An 18,828-nucleotide genomic window follows, 5' to 3' on the forward strand; every position below is an offset into this window, starting at 1 on the left:
TCTCTTTCATCCCAGTTGCTCCTTCCCTTTGAGCATTTTCTTTCCCTTTGAAGGTATCTATAGTATCTCTTCTTTTTTTTTTAATGTGGGGAACTACTTGCTTTTAATAATAAAAGAAAATCAGCACCATTAGTACTTTATGCAAGAATATTTTTTAAAAAAATTTTTGCACTCATTAACTTTATTGAAAATCAATTATTATATAGCAAATTAAAAATTGTAGACAAATACTAAAATGTGAAAGATTTCAATAAGATGCAGAGTGAATTTTAGAAAAATATTCCTTAAATGAATACATAACATGAGATTAACAATAGACTTCACATTGTAAAAAAATTACTCACAAAAAATTATTTACAAACTGAATATAACAATAAAAACTGTCTAAAATAAACATGAAGAAGGGTTTACAGATCAGTCATATAATAGTTCTCTCTGTGCCAAAATCAAGAAATTTATATTTATAAATTTAATTTCTCAAAGAAGAAGGGGGTAGGCAATAAATATTTGAAGATTTAAAATTTCTAAATTTAGTTAAAATTATAGCACCCCATTTCCAAGAAGAACCTTTTGCACAACAAATATGAATACAATCATATCAAGATACACTAAAATGAAATTGTCCAAAACTAATTGTAAAGAAAAAAATCATTAAAGCATATATGTAGAAAAAATATTAGCTATGGAAGAACAAAATTAAATAGTATCTTATTCCACATTAGGAAAAAAATGAGCAAGTGAATAAGAAAGTAGACTTATTTATTCGAAGAACTGAAAAGAAAAAAAAAAAAGATCTGTCCTCATCGAATTTTATACTTAGGAAACATACATTTGAAAACTAAAACTAAAATATTTTCCAGTTATATAAACTCAAAATATTCTAATACTTCCAGATGTAGCATATGGAAAATAACAAAGACCATAATCCCGAAGGCAAGAGAAGTTGCTGTATTGTCCTAGATAAAGAATAAAGAGTTCTCAAAATGGTAATTATGCAGGACTATATAAAATATAATTATATTAGACAAACCCATTTAAAAGGTCATTGAAGATTTTCACAAAACAGTATTAATCTTATGTCAGGTTAAATACATATTTTTTCATGTGTGTGTGTGTGTGTGTGTGTGTGTGTGTGTGTATGTGTGTGTGTGTGTGTATGTGTGTAAAAGACAAGGAAGAACTATTATGAAGTCAATGGAAAATGGGAATCCACTTTTTAAAGTTTCTAAAATAGGAGAAAATATCATACCATGTCTTATACATAGGTTGTAAGTCAAACAAACAGTATAAATCATAAAATCTCTTACTCTTAAGGGCTTTCCAATTCTTCACTTCCCTGCACTCTGATGCTGAATCCCCTCCATTTCTTCCCAGTTAGTATCGACCTGGCAGTCCACTTTCCTCCTACTCCTTTGGAACAACAGTGACTTTTTTTTATTTTTTTTAAAAATTTAAGATAGGGCCTCATTACATAGTTCAGGTTGGCCTTGAACTCACTGTAGTCCAGGCTTGCCTTGCAATAATTTTGCTGTTTTAACCTTTTAGCGCTGGGATACCTGGCACACATAGTAACTCTTTCTAGCTTAATCAACCCCTTTCTTCCTTATCTTTCTGTACCTCTTTAACTGTCAAATATATCTCTCAGTGCTAACTCAATTATTTTACCAGATTTCTCTGATCTTTTAGCCAAATGGCTGGACACAGCTGGAGAAAACTGTACTACTATATGAAGTTAAGCCACTATAAATTAATTATTTTAAAGCTCAGCTAGATCCTCACTACCTCTAGGGAATCCATTTTTAAATGTTTTTGATTAACACTTTTCTTATGCATTTTAGGTAAGACAACATGGTGCTATAAAAATATCACAGGTTTAGAAAATAGACCTGAGGGGCCGGGGAGATAGCTCAGTAGAATAAGCACTTGCCTGGAAAGCGCAAGGGCCTGAGTTCAATCCCCGGTTCTGCAAAAAAAAGAAAGAAAGAAAAAGAAAAAGAAAGAAAATAGACCTGAGTTTGAAATTAGGTACTACCCTTCATTAGCTGTGTAGTCTAAAGCAATTTTTTAACCTGTTTTTACTTCAATGTTACCTCATGAGTGACATGAACATACTACTTTCTTTTATTGGTAAAACCCCACAATGCCTGATCCCAAAAAGGTGCTCAATAAATAATAACTATTAATAAAAGGTCAGATTCACCAGATGACTGCACTTCTTCCTCCAGTAAGTCCAGTAACTGCTCCTTATTGAGTTTCCCAGAAGGCACAGCAACGATTTGTGTACTACAATTTGGTTGAACCATGTCAAAGTGTTGAAGTTCAAATGCTTTGACACATAGAAGCCGTAAGGTTTACAATAGTATATTATTAGACTATGCAATCCCAGAGGAGCAGGACAGAGGGAAAAGAAGATGATAGAATGAGTTAATATGAAGCTGTATAGAATTAAGCTTGAGCTTTCAGACCATTTCAGAGAGATGACAAATATGACTTGCATCTCAGATCAGGTGATGAGAATGGAAAAAGAATTTAACACTACACATGAGCGCCCCAGCAAATGCTAGGTGGTCTTGAGTCTCACATCAACAGAGCAGGAAGGAGTTTGGGCATGCAGTGCTCAATGCACCTGCCTATCCTGACCACAATCCACTCAGAAGGGGCTACGGCCTCAAAGCCTCTGGATATGGTTTGCTCCCCAAGGTTCCCATATTGGAAGCCTGGTCTCCAGTGTAATGGTACTGAGATATGGTTGAACCTTTGAGAGATGAAACTTAGTGGGAGATAATCAGCTCATGGGGCACCAGCCTTGGAAGGGATCAATGTCCCACTGGAGGGATTACTTCTCTTGAGAGTTGGCTGTTATAAAGCAGGGAAACTTCGTCCTTCCTCTTTGCTGCTTTGCTTGCTGCTCTCACATGCATGTCCATCATTCATCATGCTTCGATGCAGCATGAAGCCCTTTCCAGATATGGCTACCCAATCCTGAACTTTCTGCTTCCAGAACTGTGGCCTAAACAAACGTCTTTTCCTTATTAAGTATTTAGTCCAAGGCATTCTCTTATAGCAATATAAAACATACAAAGACAACCCGATACAATAAGAACAAGAGGATCTAAACTAGACAGTAGTGGTTGATATATACTGTGAAAGCCCTTTCACTCTACAGACTCTCACAACTATAATCCACCCTTCTTTTGGTTATAGATAAAAAACAGGTCTCCTCTCATGCAGTGCCAACATCTATCTACTCTCTTCCACACAATCTACCTTTCCAGTCCTTACTGTACTCTCAGTCTCAATCCTTTCTACCTCTCCAGGACCTTTACCTTCAACTTCTCCCACTCTTTTGATCCCTTCTCCTCTACCTGTATATCTGCTTAGGTGTTTTTCTTTCCTTAAAATATTTATCTTTAAGCTAGGAGTAGTGCCATAAGCCTGTGATCTCAGCACTCAGGAAACTGAGGCAGGAGAATCATGAGTTCAAGCCCAGCCTGGGCTACACAGCAAGTTCAAGGCTGGTCTGGACTAGACAGTGAGACCTTATCTAAAAAATTACCCTTCACTTTGGGTAGGCTTCATGGACTTACTTTTCTCTTTCTTTCTCAGAAAAGTACCTTAAATGACTTAGGATTATTGCCTTTTCACTTCCAAACAACATGAGCAGATACCATCACTTGCCTGAAACAACTCTGCTAAAGCCATACTGACCTCCACGTAACCATATGTAATAGATACCTTTCTGTCCACCTCTAATTTTCTCAGTGACATTGGTCTTGCTCACTCCACTCTAACTGGATTTATCTTTCAGTACAATTAGCATGAGACCATTATTTGCTGCTCCTCCACATGCCCTTGCTGGTCTCCTTCTTCTGAAACACTATTCAGTCTTTAAGTATTAAAGTTATTTATGAGTGTCCTTCTCTAATATCACCCATTTCCTGGATTGCAAGTAGTACCCTGTGCTGCCAACTTCCAAACTTATCTCTCTAGCCTGACCTTTACCTCAGCACTCATCTCCAAACTATAACTCCAGCAGTTTGGTGGCATTTCCCTCAGGTACTTCAAATTCACCACACTGAACTCTAACTTATCTTCCAAACCACCTCCATCTCAATCTTGCCCATAAATCCTAGCTACAGATAGTTTATTCTCAGCTTACTTGCATTTTATTTATATTTTACTAAAGTTGTTCACACAAAAGTCCTGGCATCCTAGCGCCACTGAAGTCAACTACAGTACCTGGGTCAGGGTAGGCTTACAGTTCAGAGGGGCACACTCCTTATACTGCCCAGCACAGCCAAGGAGAATGTGCAGTTGAGGAGATGAAGATGAGTAAGAGCAGTGAACTTCCTACTATAGCTCTTTTAACAAGCTATACTTATTGCCACCTATAGGTACCAAGCACTACATAAAATTCATAACTAATAATCCTTTGTACATGCTTAGTTCGAAGATTAAGCCCTACAGGCATGGTGACACACACCTGCAATCCCAGCACTCTGTAAGGTAAGGAAGGAGGAGCACAAGTTCCACCACAGCCTCGGAAACTTAGCAACTGAGAAAGACCCAGTCTCAATATAAAAACAAGCTGAGGATGCAGAAGACCATGGATTCAGTAAGACTAAGGTTCTCAATTTCTTAGCCACACACACATCTCCCACTCCACTCTATGTTGCTTACATCTTCCACATACAGACTTCAAATAGCCTCCAAATTATACCCCAAGAACAGATACAGGTAGCTGAATCTCAAGTCTTCATTTTGGCTCTTTCTACTCAAAACTGCTTCTAGTCCCATCAATGTGATGACTTATTTTGCCTTTTCCCAAGGGTTGATACTGAAAAACAAATGGAATAAAGGCTTCAAGTATCAGTTGAGAACTATGGACTTAAGTTCATAGAAAGGCTATGAAGTTTCTAAGTAAGAAACCAAAAAGAGATATTATTTTCTGAGATACTATCAGATACTATGTTTCGGAATCTGGTACAGTAGAACCAGTAGTTGTAGTAAAGACCGACTAAGAAGGAAGACTGGAAGCAGAGAAGCTTATTTCAGGAACCCAGGAATGAGGTAATGAGCCTAGCCCAGTCAACCACACCTGCCTCATCTCTTCAAACTTAATCCCTTATCAAATATACCATGGAATCTAAGTGAGGTACCTTCCTCTACCATCAAAAAACAGATGACCATATTGGGAACCAGCTGAGAACATTACAATGACCAGTAAATGAAATTGATATCATTATAGTTCATCCTTTAGATGGCTTAAAATTTTAAAGATATTTCCTTTGCCACTTCAGCATGAACATCTAAAATGTTTCCTTCAGTTAGAACACTAAGCTGATGATATGTATTAGGGTCCTGCCAAATATAGATGATGATTCTCTCCTAGATTGTCCATGCCTTACTTTGCAAATTGCCCACCATTAGGCTCTCAGTTTAGAATTGTATCACAGGATTTGAAGATCACCTCTACAATGGTTTATACAGCTTTCATGGTCTTGGAAAGGAGAAATTAGTTTTATCTCTGAATCTCAATAGAACCAATGTGACAATGTTCTTAATGATCTCTGGCCAATCAACTGCAGCCTTATTCACTCATATAAACAAAGACATTTTGTTCATTTGTCCCTATATAACTGACCACATTTGTATCCTATTGTCAGTGGCCCACAGCTACTATAATCAAGCTGCAAAATATGAGTGGAAAGAAGAGTGGTAGACAATCTCATAGCCAAAGATTATGAACTTATATTTTAAAAATAATTAGCAAATTGATTTAATAAATTATACTAAGAACATAATTGTAATTAGGAAAATAGTCATAATTCACCAAAATAAAATGTTTAAACTCTTGAGACAAAGTTTAATAAAAGTATTTAAACATTTTTACCACCACTATAATGTACATACTGTACCTGGTAGCTAAAATTTTCAGAGACATTAACATAGTTGACATCAAATTAATCTCAGATTCAGTTTAATAACACTATAGATCGAAATCTCAATCCCAGTTTTAAAAAATAAGATAATCTAGCACGTTTTCCTTGATCCCTGAAGTTCAAAACAGAGCAAGATTATGCTCAACCCAATAGCACAGGATTATAATTAAACATCACTGAAAAAATATGAACTATGAAAATTCAGAATTTTATTTAATACTAAGCATTGAATAGGCATAAAATCAGTTAAATTATTAGAAAACTAAAGAGCAAACCAAAATCCAAAGCATGACATATGGTCTTTTTTTGTATTTAGGGTAGAGTGTACAGGGTGTACAGAGTCTCACTGTGTAGATTGGACTCATAGTGATTCTCCTGTTTAAAGCCTCCCAAGTGCTGGCATTACAGGTGCACGCCACTGCGCCCAGTCTCAATCACTGGCTCAGCGTGCCCCAGGGGGCAGGGCTGGCACAGCAGGACAGGGGATTGAATTCTAGGCCTGTGTGTCTGCCTAAGCAGGTGCTTTAACCCACTGAGCTATTTGGCTAGCCCCTATGATCTTTCTGTACAGGCTAACTCATGCAATTATTTTTTATATAATTCTCTATTTTTAGTTTATCTCAAATATACCAGTAATCTTCTCTGTTTTTAAACAAACTTTTAAAGCAATGTTTATGTTGTATAAATTTGTTAACTGCTTCTGGAAGATTCTTAAGTAGATACAGCTTAACAGTTCATTTGCAGGAAGAATAACCAATTTGTAGTTTCAGGTATTAGGGGAAAAACAGTTGCAAAAAAAAAAAAAAAAACGAGAGATAACAATTTCCCCTAAAGAAGAGAGATGACAATTGTTGGAGGAGATCTGTCTCTGTGGTCTGAGGGACATGCTTTGCTACTGATTGTGAAAGCCACACTATATTGAAGGCATGGGTTAAAAGATGGCATTGCCTTGGCATTTAAGTGATGAATTGATTAATTTGTATTCTTGAATTTGAGGAATTAGGAAAAGAACACTGAAAACTGTGACAGCCATATACACAAAGAAGACATGGATGGGGAACACCTTACCTACAGAAATGGCCCAGAGTCCTTCGAGTATTGTGTATGGAAATACTGCAGCACAGCTAGCCTGCAAGGCTGAAGTTCAAAATATACTAAAACCCAGGATGCTTTTTTCTCTATTACATCCACAGTCTGTTTCATAAAACAGTATTAAAAAGAGAATGGGAATAAACAACTACATATTTTTACACAGAAATTTAGAAATCTAACCATATACAGCACTGTAATAAGACAGTCCTATGACATTTTTTTCTTGTCTCTTGTTTTCATTGATTGCCCCCCCCCTTTTTTTTTTCGCAGAACCAGGGACCGAACTCAGGCCCTTGTGCTTGCCAGGCAAGCGCTTATTCTACTGAGCTATCTCCCCAGCCCCTGTTTCTCAATAAAATTAATAAAAAAAAGAAAAGAGAATGGAATATTTCCACTTTACTCCTATTTAATCATATGGGCAAGTTCATTAATAAATTTTCTTTGTTATATTTCTCACTGCTCTCAAAAGCAAGTTCTTTTTTCCACTTCAGTGTGGTCTTACAGTTCTTACAGACGTATGTGATTACCTGCAGCCCAGTGAAAATGTGAGCACCTGCAGCCCAGGGAGGCCAGAGTCCACCTTCACCACAAAAGGTAAGCTCATCCCTGGCTGCAATGTTCTGTAACAGTTCACCAGAAAACTTTGGAAAGTTTTGGATTAAGTCATTTTCACCATGTCTTCTGCACACTCCTTACTCAGCTCAGGTTAGAGACTGGAAGAGCTACAACTCTTCCAGACTTCAAAAAAAGAAACACTTGAAAATGTACACAAGAGCTGTTATAAAGCACCATAGTTGTCCAGGATGGCATGTAGCATTGTCTACCCACCTGGGATGAGAGAAAAATGTTACAACCTAGAATTGAAAGGCCCTGAGTTAGATCCTATGTACACTGCTGGCTGTCCACACTGCAACTCATAGCACCCATCTGGCTAGTGCCTAGGTCAGCAGTGACTAGGCTCTCAGGTGGCCCTGGCATAGCCCAGAGCCTTTGAAGCCCTTGGTGCCCAGCCAGACACATGGCATCCTCCCACTCACAGTGCCAACTATTTTAATGTATTTCTCCTAAATACAAGGGAAGACTTATCTTTAAACATTGAGCTGCAATGTGTCTATTTACTCAGTTTTCTGAGGTTTCCTGAATGTTATCCCCATGTAATTAATCTACTTGATAAAGAACAAGGTAATGACTTCCTCTCTCATAACTCCTTTTCAGCCTCAAACTAAAACTCCTAGATATTGCAATAAATCATGCAAAAGAAATAAATGATGTGTACCTAGGAAAGGCAAAAAATAAAATGATCTTTGTTCATAGATAATATAGTAGTCTATATAGATAGTCCACAAGAAAAACAGAAATATCCCTGGAATTAATAAGCAATTACAAGAAGGTGGTAGGAATCAATATGAATATATGAAAGCGAATCACTTTCCTGTATAGCAGCAGTATACAAGTAGAATTTAAAACTTAAAACATAAAACCATTTATAGTAGCCTCCCAAAGTGAAATAGTTACAAATCTAATAAAATATGTACAAGACTTATATAGGGAAAATTGATTGATAATATTTAAAACCTAAATAGAGTAATAGTCCATGTTTCTAGATAGGAAAACAATATTGTCAATATGTCGTTCTTCCCAATTTGATCAATAGATTCAAAGCAATGCCAATTAAGCCTCTAGAAAATCTTCTAGTGGGAAGCCCTAAAATCTAGAATAGCCAAGTCATTGTCAAAATATAAAAGCAAAATTTTAGGACTGACCTTACTCAACTTCAAAAAGCAAGACAATGCTGTAGTGGCTGAATAAATTTATCAATGAAACAGGAGAAAGATCTCAGAAATAGATGCAGATTAAAAATACTCAAATAAAGCTGGGTATGGTGGTACATGCTGTAATTTTAGCTACTTGGGAGGCTGGGGCAGGAGGATTGCACTTTTGAGGCAATTCTGGACAACTTAGTGAGGCCCTGTCTCATAAATAAACAGATAGGTAGATAGAAAGGGTTGGGGTTATTTCAGTGCTCCAAGCTTAATCACAATTTTGTAAAAAATAAATAAATAAAATCAAGGGATCTTTGAGAAAGGAACAAATGTAAAACAGGGGAAAGGATTTTATTTTCAATAAATAATGCTGGACCAAACAGAAATCTCCATGAGTAAAAAAAGGATCTAAATATTCATTATACCTTTCACAAATTTTAATTCAAAATTGATCATGGACCCAACTATAAAAACTACAAAACTAGACAATAATGAAGGATGATCTTGAGCATGGCAACCACTTATTAGATAAGACACTGAAGTGAAAAATCCATGAAACAAATAGCTTACAAACCACACTTCATTAAAATTAAAAACTGGGCTGGCAAGGTAGCTCAGCAGACAAAACGCCTGCTTTGGCAAGTGCAGGAACCAGGGTTCAATCTCTGGTCCCACATGCTGTGCCAATCCTGCCCCCAGGACATGCTGAGATAGATGACTCAGTCAGGCAGGGTGTGGTGGGGCACGCCTATAATCCCAGTGCAGGGGAGGCTGAAAACAGGAGGATCACTATGAGTGCAAGCTGCACAGTTAGACCCTCTACCAAATACATAAATAGAAAAGTAGGTACATAAAACAATAAAATTAAATTGAATTAAAAACTTACACTCTGGAAATGATACTGTCAAGAGAGTACAAAGATTAGCCACAGATTTCTGGGAGAAAGCATTAGCAAAAGACATATCCAATAAAGGACTCTTATTCAAAATAATCAAGAAGTCTTAAAATTCAACAATAATAAAACAAAAAAATAAATTTAAAAATGAACAAAAGGCATGAATACATACCTCTCCAAGCAAAATGTAAGATAGAAAATAAGCATCTGAAGAGATAATCAACATAATATATTATTAGGGAACTGCAAGCTAAAACAAGGAAATATCACTACACACTCAAAGGAATGGCCCAAAATTCAAATAACCCACAAAGACTTGGAGCAACAAGAACTTTCATTGATTGTGGAAAGGATTGCAGAATGCAACAGCCATGCTGAAAGACAGCTTAGGGCCAGCCAAATAGTTCAGAGGATTAAAGCGCCTACAAGCAGGCACAGGGGTCGGGGGTTCGATCCCCAGGCCTGCGGGTGCCGGCCTCCGTCCCTGAGGTGCGCTGAGATGGCAACTGAGATTGGGAGTGGTGTTGCGTGCCTGTAATCTCAGCTCTTGGGAGGCTGTAAATAAGAGAATCACTATGAGTCTGATCTAGTAGTGAAACCCTGAAAACCCGGTAGACCATTCCCTAAAATACAGAAAGAAAAAAAAAGAAAGCTTAGCAGTTTCTTACAAAAGTAAATACACTTATCATATGATCTAGCACTCCTGCTCCTTGGTATTTACACAAAGAAACTGCAGCTTATGTCCACTCAAACAGTAAAACATGGATATTTATGGCATCTTTATTCTGAATTGCAAAAATGAAGCAAATGAGATGTTCTTCAGTAGGTGAGTAAATAAATAATCTGTGGAACATCCAGACAATAGAACATTATTCAACACTACCAAAAAGTGAGTTAGCAAGATGAAAAGGTATGCAAAAATCGTAAGTGTATATTTCTAAGGGAAAGAGACCAATATGAAAAGTCTATGTTCTATACGACTCAAACTATATAACATTCTGGAAATAGCAACACTCAGGAGATAGTAAAAAGATCAGCAATTGCATGTTCTGCAATAAAACATGTAAAAGAAACAAATGATGTATACCTAGGAACAGGGCCTAAGTTGTCCATGATTGCCTCAAAAGGGCAATCCTCCTGCCTCAGCCTCCCAAAGTTGGAGTGGGAGGGGGAAAGGAATTGGCAAAGCACACAGAATATCCAGGGAAGTTAAATTGTTTTTTACTACATTATAATGGTGAATATATGCTGCTTCATATTTGTCAAAACCATAGAATGGGGCTGGGGATATAGCTCAATAGCACAAGGGCCTATGCCTAGCAGGCACAAGATCCTGAGTTTGAGTCCCAGAGCCCTCCAAAAAATATGACGGAATGAAAAAAAGTGAAAATCAACTCTCACGTACACTTAACACTTTGGATGACGATAATGTGTCAGTGTAAAATCATCAATTATAACAACAGTGGCAATTCATGAGAAATACGAAATGTGAAGGGCATAGGCCATGTAGTGATAAGCACTAGATAACTTGATGACTTCATAAGAAAAATTACATTTACGTAGCATACAAATTAAAGGAAACTTTAAAAAGTAAAATATAATTTGTACCTTTTAAATCAACAGAAGAAATAAAGAGAATATGGAAAGCTTTATTAATAAAACAGAAAGCAGTGGAGGAGAAAAAGAGGTAAAGCAAACTATTGTTAAACGTAATATAAACTATGTGACAAAGTAAGTTTCAGAAAATACATACACAACTTATAGACGTTTTAAAAGACCAGAAAGCATTTATAACACACAATACTGCTTGTGGTGTATAGATACCTAAATATAAACATGAAATTTGTGATAAAAATTATCTTTGGAAAAAGAGGAAAATAAGATCAAGAAAGGATATACAGGTCATATCAACTGTATAAGTTCTCATCTGTACTTTAAAAATGTAAAATAATAAAATTTGATGTTAAGATTTTGTAAAGATGGGTGATGCGCGCCAAACATTTGTTAATTTCTGGTTTTGTTTTTCTGTCTATACAGATCTTACATAAAATATTCAAAAGAGAGAAAAGCAAGACATAAAAATTGTACATATAAATGAATATATTAAAGTAACATATACACTTGGATAAGCATGAAAAATGGCTAAAAATGAAATTAACAATGATTATCTGTGGAAGACAGTACTGGAACCTATTTCCACCATCTGGTATATACTGATATTCATTTTTTTCTGTTTTACAATTGCCATACACACTCTAGGCAACAAAAATATAGTTTTTCAATTAGACACAATGAAAAAGAATACAAGAGAGTCTAAACACATCTTTAGTTTTCATTAGGAAAACTCAAAGCAACTTAAAGCAAATTAAACTTAAACCAAGTTAAAATAGAATAAATAGCAAATACTTGAAAATACCATTTTCAAACAAATTTTCTCTGAATTTGGTGTAATTCTCTACTATATAAAAATGCTGGGAGGAGTCATTAACAAATTAATGCAAAGTGTACATATTTTCATATATTTCTCTCAAGTATTTGCATTATCTCAATGGGGAAAATGAAATGAGATCTGAGATCTACATAATTTTTCTTAAAGGGATGTCTATGTTGTGTGGAAGCTGGTCTTGAAGATTTGGTCATTCTTAGGCTGTAATTAGATAATACTGGCTTTGTTGGTTTGAAGTAGAAGGCTAATCCAGGGAGTTTATGGTGACAACAAAACTGACAGACTTCTGGCATGGTAACAGGAAAAGAAGAAAACAAAATGCACACATAGAATGGAATAGTCCTGTTGAGATGTCTCATGTCAGTATGAGGTATCATTATACATTGGGTTGGACTTTTATTTATATTTAGTAGAACTATTATACATGCACAAGTTTAAGTATCATAGCACAGACCATGAATGAATATATAATAACATGCATGTTGAATGAGGGCAAATTTCAAAAGGCAAAACATAGTTCCAAGATGCAACCTTTGTGTTGTAAATACATCTCAAATAAAATATTATATATAACAGATATATCTGGCACAGAAACTATGAATATATTTTATAAAATATAACCATGGACAGGCTCATTCTTTCAATAGAAAATAATTTCTATAATCATAATTTATAATCTTATGGCTAAGATGGAAATAAGATATATGTTAGCTGTGAGTAGATAAGACCAAAGTTGGGGGTTAGAAAATATTTGCATCACATTGTGCAATGTCAAATACATAGGTTTTTCAACATAGGTAGGGCATTTCGTATTAAAAATTGTTTAGAAGCCTAATGGCCCAAATCTAAAATCATTTTATATTATTTTTTAAAATGAAGACCAGGTGTGGTGACACACATCTATAATCCCTAGCACTGGGGAGGCTGAAAACAGAAGGATCACTATGAGTCTGAGCTATGTAGTGAGACCCTATACCAAATAAATAAATAAATAAATAAATAAATACAACTATAAATACACCTAGCCATTTTATCTTTGAAAAAGGGGCCAAACATGTTCACTAGAAGAAAGATAGCCTCTTTAACAAATGGTACTGGAAAAACTGGCTGTCCACATGCTGAAAACTAAATTAGACTCAAGTCTATCACCATTCATGAAACTAAAGTCAGGACTGGCTAGATAGCTCAGTAGACTAAAGCACCTGCTTAGGCAGAGTGCAGCAGCCATAGTTCAATCCCCAGTGTGCCATGCTGGCCCTGCCCCTGTGGTGTGCTGAGACGGTGATTGAGAATGGGTGTGATGGTACATGCCTACAATTTCAGCACTTGGGAGGCTGAAAACAGGAGAATCACTACGAGTCCAATATGTGTAGTGAGACCCTATAGACCCTGTAGACTCTGTACTAAATACAAAAAAAAAAGAAAAGAAACTAAAGTCAAAATGGATTAAAGATCTAAACAACACAGAAACATTTAAATTTCCTGGAAGAGAAAGTAGGTGGAACTCTTGAAGACATAGTGCTAGGCAGATAGTTCATGAACAAAAATCAAACTATGTGGGAAATACTTCAAAGAATCAACAACTGGGACCGCCTCTTATTGAGAAGTTTCTGCACAACAGAATAAATCACAAACAGTGTGAAAAGAAAATCTGCAAATTTGGAAAAAATCTTAACAAATAATCACTCATATGAAGGCCTTCTATCTAGAATATATAAAGGACTAAAAACAATTAGGCCCCAAAATTTAAAGATCTGATCCAGAAATGAGAATCTGAGATGAATACACACTTCTCAGAGGAAGAAATACAAGAGGCAAAAAGATACATGAAAAAATGCTTCATGTCACTGACCATTTGAGAAATGCAAATTAAAACAACACTGAGATACCATCTCACCCCAGAAAGAATGACTATCATAAAGAAATCAACTAATAACAAACACTGGAGAGTCTACAGGGGGGGAAAAGGAATCCTTCTCCACTGCTTGTGGGAATGTAAACTGGTAAATACTATGGAAATCAGTGTGGAGACTCCTCAAAAAGCTAGGCCTGGAAATTCCATTCAATCTAGCTATTTCCCTTCTGGGTATTTTCCCTGCGCCTATGTTTACAGCAGCACAATTTGTGATAGATGAATCTTGGAAACAACCAAACTGCCCACCACCTGAGGAATGGATGAAAAAGATGTGGTATTTTTATACAATGGGATACTATTCAGCTATAAAGAAAGACAAACTCTAAGCCTTCATAGGTAAGTAGATGCAACTAGAGGCTATACTCATAAGTGAAGTAATTCAGGCCCACATGTGTAAATATAGCACTGTTTCCATAGTGTAAGAACCCAAAACAAGAAATAAAACCTGAAAGGTATAACAGATATAGTAAAATGGAAGGAAAGAGAACTTAAGGACTAAACAACAAAGATGAGAGAATGGAGAAAAGATAGGAAAAAAAGAAGGTGAAAAAACATGCAAGTATATATACAGGGTGCCTGAGGTGATTGTACTAAGAATTTCCATCAGGTCTTTGAAAATAGCAGTTAACGTGTAGAATTTTTCACCTTGACTAATTCTGTATGCTGATATCTGCAAGATAAGTAATGATATTGAGGACAGCAATGTGTAATACCGAAACCATGCTTAAATACCTCTCATCTTGGTCTTCTAAATGTGTACTGCTTCTAATGTCATATCAATTATTATTATACTTTCTTTAAAATAAAATTTTTAAAAGGTGAAAAAAGAAAAAAGAAACAAGAAAATTAAAGGCTTCTTGAAAGCAAATGGTAATACTGAATCATATGTCCAATTGTACATAGCTATATCTTTTAATCTGAGCAACACATTTGATGGTACAAATGGATAATATATCAACCATTATTAATCAGCTATTCTTGTTTTGAAAATCTGTAACATATGCATTTTTGTATGTTGTCCTGTTTCTGTCTTTGTTTCTGATTTTTGTTCTTGCTTTTGCTTTTACTCTTCAAAGTAAAATAAAATAAAACTGAAATAAACAAATATATAAATAAATAAAAATGAATATAAAAATTACTCAAAATGTGTCCCTCAAAAAGACAGAGCAACAACAAAAAAAGACAAAACAGAATAGCAAACACTTTCTGAACTCTTTTAGTGATATTACCTTATATGATTCAAAAGGGTATGATGGGAATTCAATATGTAACATTAAGAAAATGCAATAAAACTCTTACCTATGCAAATTAAAGATTTATATCTGTGAAGCTAAAAAAAATTCTGTTCTTGTGTTGAATCTCTGGAATCCTGATTATTATATGCCTTGGTGTAGTGTTTTGCTGACCATGGCTATTTGGAATTCAATATGCCTCATTACTCTATGTCAATTTTTTTTCCATGCTTGGAAAGTATTCTATTCTTATTTGCATGAACAAGTTTTTTTAGGTACTTTGTGCTATCTTCTGATTTTTCATGGAGTCTATTTAATCTCATATTATTTTTCTTAGGATCACCTAGCAGCTGTTGTTAGTTTTAAGAAGCCTTTCATTAGATGATCATCATCAACCCTGTCCTCAAGATCTCGTATTCTGTCTTTACATTGATTGACTCTGCTGAACTACTTTTAATGGAACTTTTAATCTCTTGCATATCTGTTTTATAGCACTAAGTTCACCCCTATGTTGGGCCTACATGGTTTCCCTCTCTTTTTTATGCTCTTCTATTTTTTATCTGTATCTACCTTGACTCATTAACCATTTCTTTCCTTATGGTCATCATCTTTTTAATTATCTGTGTAGTTATTTCTGTTTTGACTTTGTCAAAAGACTTATTTAGCTGTTTTGCTACTTCTGTTGCTATCATTTCAGAAAGTTCAGCGAGGTGGCTTTTGTTTCCTTCCACCTCAATGTCCCCTTGATTTGCCTTAGGTAAGTTGAAGATGTTGGGTTGCATCTTGCTTTCGTGTTTTCTCATTTTCTTGTTTGTGTGTTTGGGGTTTTAGGTTTCTTTTCTGCACTGAGCCTTGTTAATTGCTTGTGGCAAGCAGTTTTATTACTATTATTGAGACCTCTTATGGAAATGAGTATTTTTCAGATATGTCTTCTAGGTGTAACTGGCATTTGGCCTTTGAATCTGTCTTAAGATCCTGCGTCTTCTGTTTATTAGAGAAGCAAAGTTTTAGCCTGTTTGGCCTATCCCCCAGTTCTTTGGTACTGGGCTGAAGTATTCTTTATGTCCTTCAGACACTCTAGGTATTAGCACTGAAGGAAGATTAATTCATCACATCAATTTATGTCATCTTTGCTATAGTACAATCAGTAATAACAATAGCATCAAATACGGGCTGGAAAATGACAAACTGGGCTAACTAATAATTTACCATGTTTAACCTGAGTACAACATTTATAGTTATATAAGAGAAACTAGAAAATCATAAACAGTGAATACCCACTCAATACAGTGATTTTTTGCTAATGAGCAAAAATTTAAAAGGGAGAAGAGAAAAAAAATAGTGAGAACCAAAAAAGAAATTAGAACCAAGGCTGAAGGACAAAGGAAGATCACTCAAACATCAGGGAACTGGTAAAGAAGACAAGGGTGAAGGGCAGAAAGAAAAAACAAAAATAAGAACAAAATAAAATAAAAAGAAAAACTAAAAATAATTCCCAACACCAAAAAAATAAAAATGACGTTCAACTAACAAAAATATATAAACAAGTATTCACAAAAAAGAACATTTTTTAAAAAAGACCAGAAGCAAAGAAAAAAAAATAGAAGGATTCTCTGTTACTTAAAGCTTCTGGTTATCTTCTGAGGGCTAAAGTTTTATAACAGTGTCCAACTGAAGGTATGACTCTGCTCTTGCTGGTAGACAAGGGAAGTAGTGACAGGCCAGGTCCATGCTGGTTAATACCAAAAAGTCCTCATTAAGATTAGGAAATGAGCGCAGGCAAAATAGCTCAACGGACTAAGTGCCTTCTTTGGCAAATGCAGGGACCAGGGTTTGATCCCCAGTCCCACATGCTGTGCCAGCCCTGCCATAGGGGCCACGCTGAGCCAGCGACAGAGTCAAGACATGGTGGCACACGCCTGTAATCCCAGCACTGGGGAGGCTGAAAACAGGAGGACCACTAGAGTCCGGGCTGCATAGTGAGACCCTGTACCAAATACAGAAAAAAGTGAAAAAAGATTAGGAAATGATGCCAGTTCTGGGACCTTCAAATGCACAGCAATGCAGGTTGAAAATGGTCTCTGGTCATAAGAGTAAAACCTGAGTTATTTAGCTGATAGCTCTCTGGGTGACTCCTGATAGCCTGACCATGAACTGTTGTCCCTTACCCAATGACTATGTGAATTGAACACTGGACACCCTCAGATAAAGCCAACCTGTGGCTGTTCTGAGACCCAATTTCAGCTGGCTTCTCCCAAAATGGCATCTGACCAGAAGCTTGGACTGGAGTCACTCACCAGCTGTTGTAGTGCAGGGGATCCACTGCTTGGTTACACTGGTACATTTCTCCCTGAAGGCCTCTGGGATCATCTATTTCACTGTATCTATAGATGTCATCTTGCTTTTGCTCACCACAAGCCAGGAGCTGAGGAGAAAGTACAGATTTCCCCTTCCTTTTTCTGCACTGTGCTCTGTCCTTCAATTTCTCTGTAGACTCCAATTTTCCCTTCAGATCCTTCCTGGGTCCCATGGATCCACATACACCCTTCTTTTCTGGCCCAAGTTGTTATTTTCCAGTGTCTGGATTCTGAATCTTGGAGAAGCTGTTATATTGCTGCTTACTGCTCTGCCATTTACTCAGAAGTCCCTTATTCTTGCCATTTTCTCAAGTAGTTCTGAAAGTACTTTCTCAGTATATTTAGTTACATTCTTGTGACTACCTCAATATCCTGAGTCAATTCAAAAGATTTGTATGATAATTTAGACTTGTGCAACAGACAGAAGTTATAGTGCCCTATCTGATAATCAAAGTAGATGAAGATACACCATAATGATTTTTATTTGACAGAAACTGCTATAAACATTTGAAAAGTTGGAGTCATCATAAAATATGGTGAATATTTAAATTTTTAAAATTATTACAGTAAAACACACATTGCCATTAATTTCCCTTAAATCACTTCGCTTCATTTGGAATATTTATCCCATAATCTTTGCAATGTATGTTTTATTGCAATACTTTTTTATGTATTTAGCACAGGCTCTACAGGGTCTCACTACATAGACAGGACTCTTAGTGACTTCCTGTCTTTCAGTCTCCCAAGTGCTGGGATTATAGTCATGCACTGCCAAGCCCAGTCCCATTCACCCTCTCAGCACACCCTAGGGGTGGGGCCAGTACAGCATGCCAGGGATCAAACCCCAGGCCCCTGCATCTGCCTAAGCAGATGCTTTGATTCCATGAGCTAGCTGGTCCTTGTAATATTTTTTAATTTAAAGTTTCAACATATCTTTTGATTATTCCTTGAAAATACAAATAAAATCAAAAAATTTAATATATAATAATTTTATAAACTCTATACAAATATATTGGGAAACCTGGGAAAAATATACTACTTCCACATTACTTGAATCTCAAAACTTAATTCAACAATAGATTGAAAGTTCATGGGGCTGGCGAGATGGCTCAGTGGTCTAAAGCACCTACTTGGAACAAGCTTGGCAAAGCACAGGGACCGCGGTTCGATCCCCCAGCACCACATG

Source organism: Octodon degus, unplaced genomic scaffold, assembly GCF_000260255.1.
Source record: "Octodon degus isolate 3935 unplaced genomic scaffold, OctDeg1.0 scaffold00236, whole genome shotgun sequence".
Taxonomy (NCBI): Eukaryota; Metazoa; Chordata; class Mammalia; order Rodentia; family Octodontidae; genus Octodon; species Octodon degus.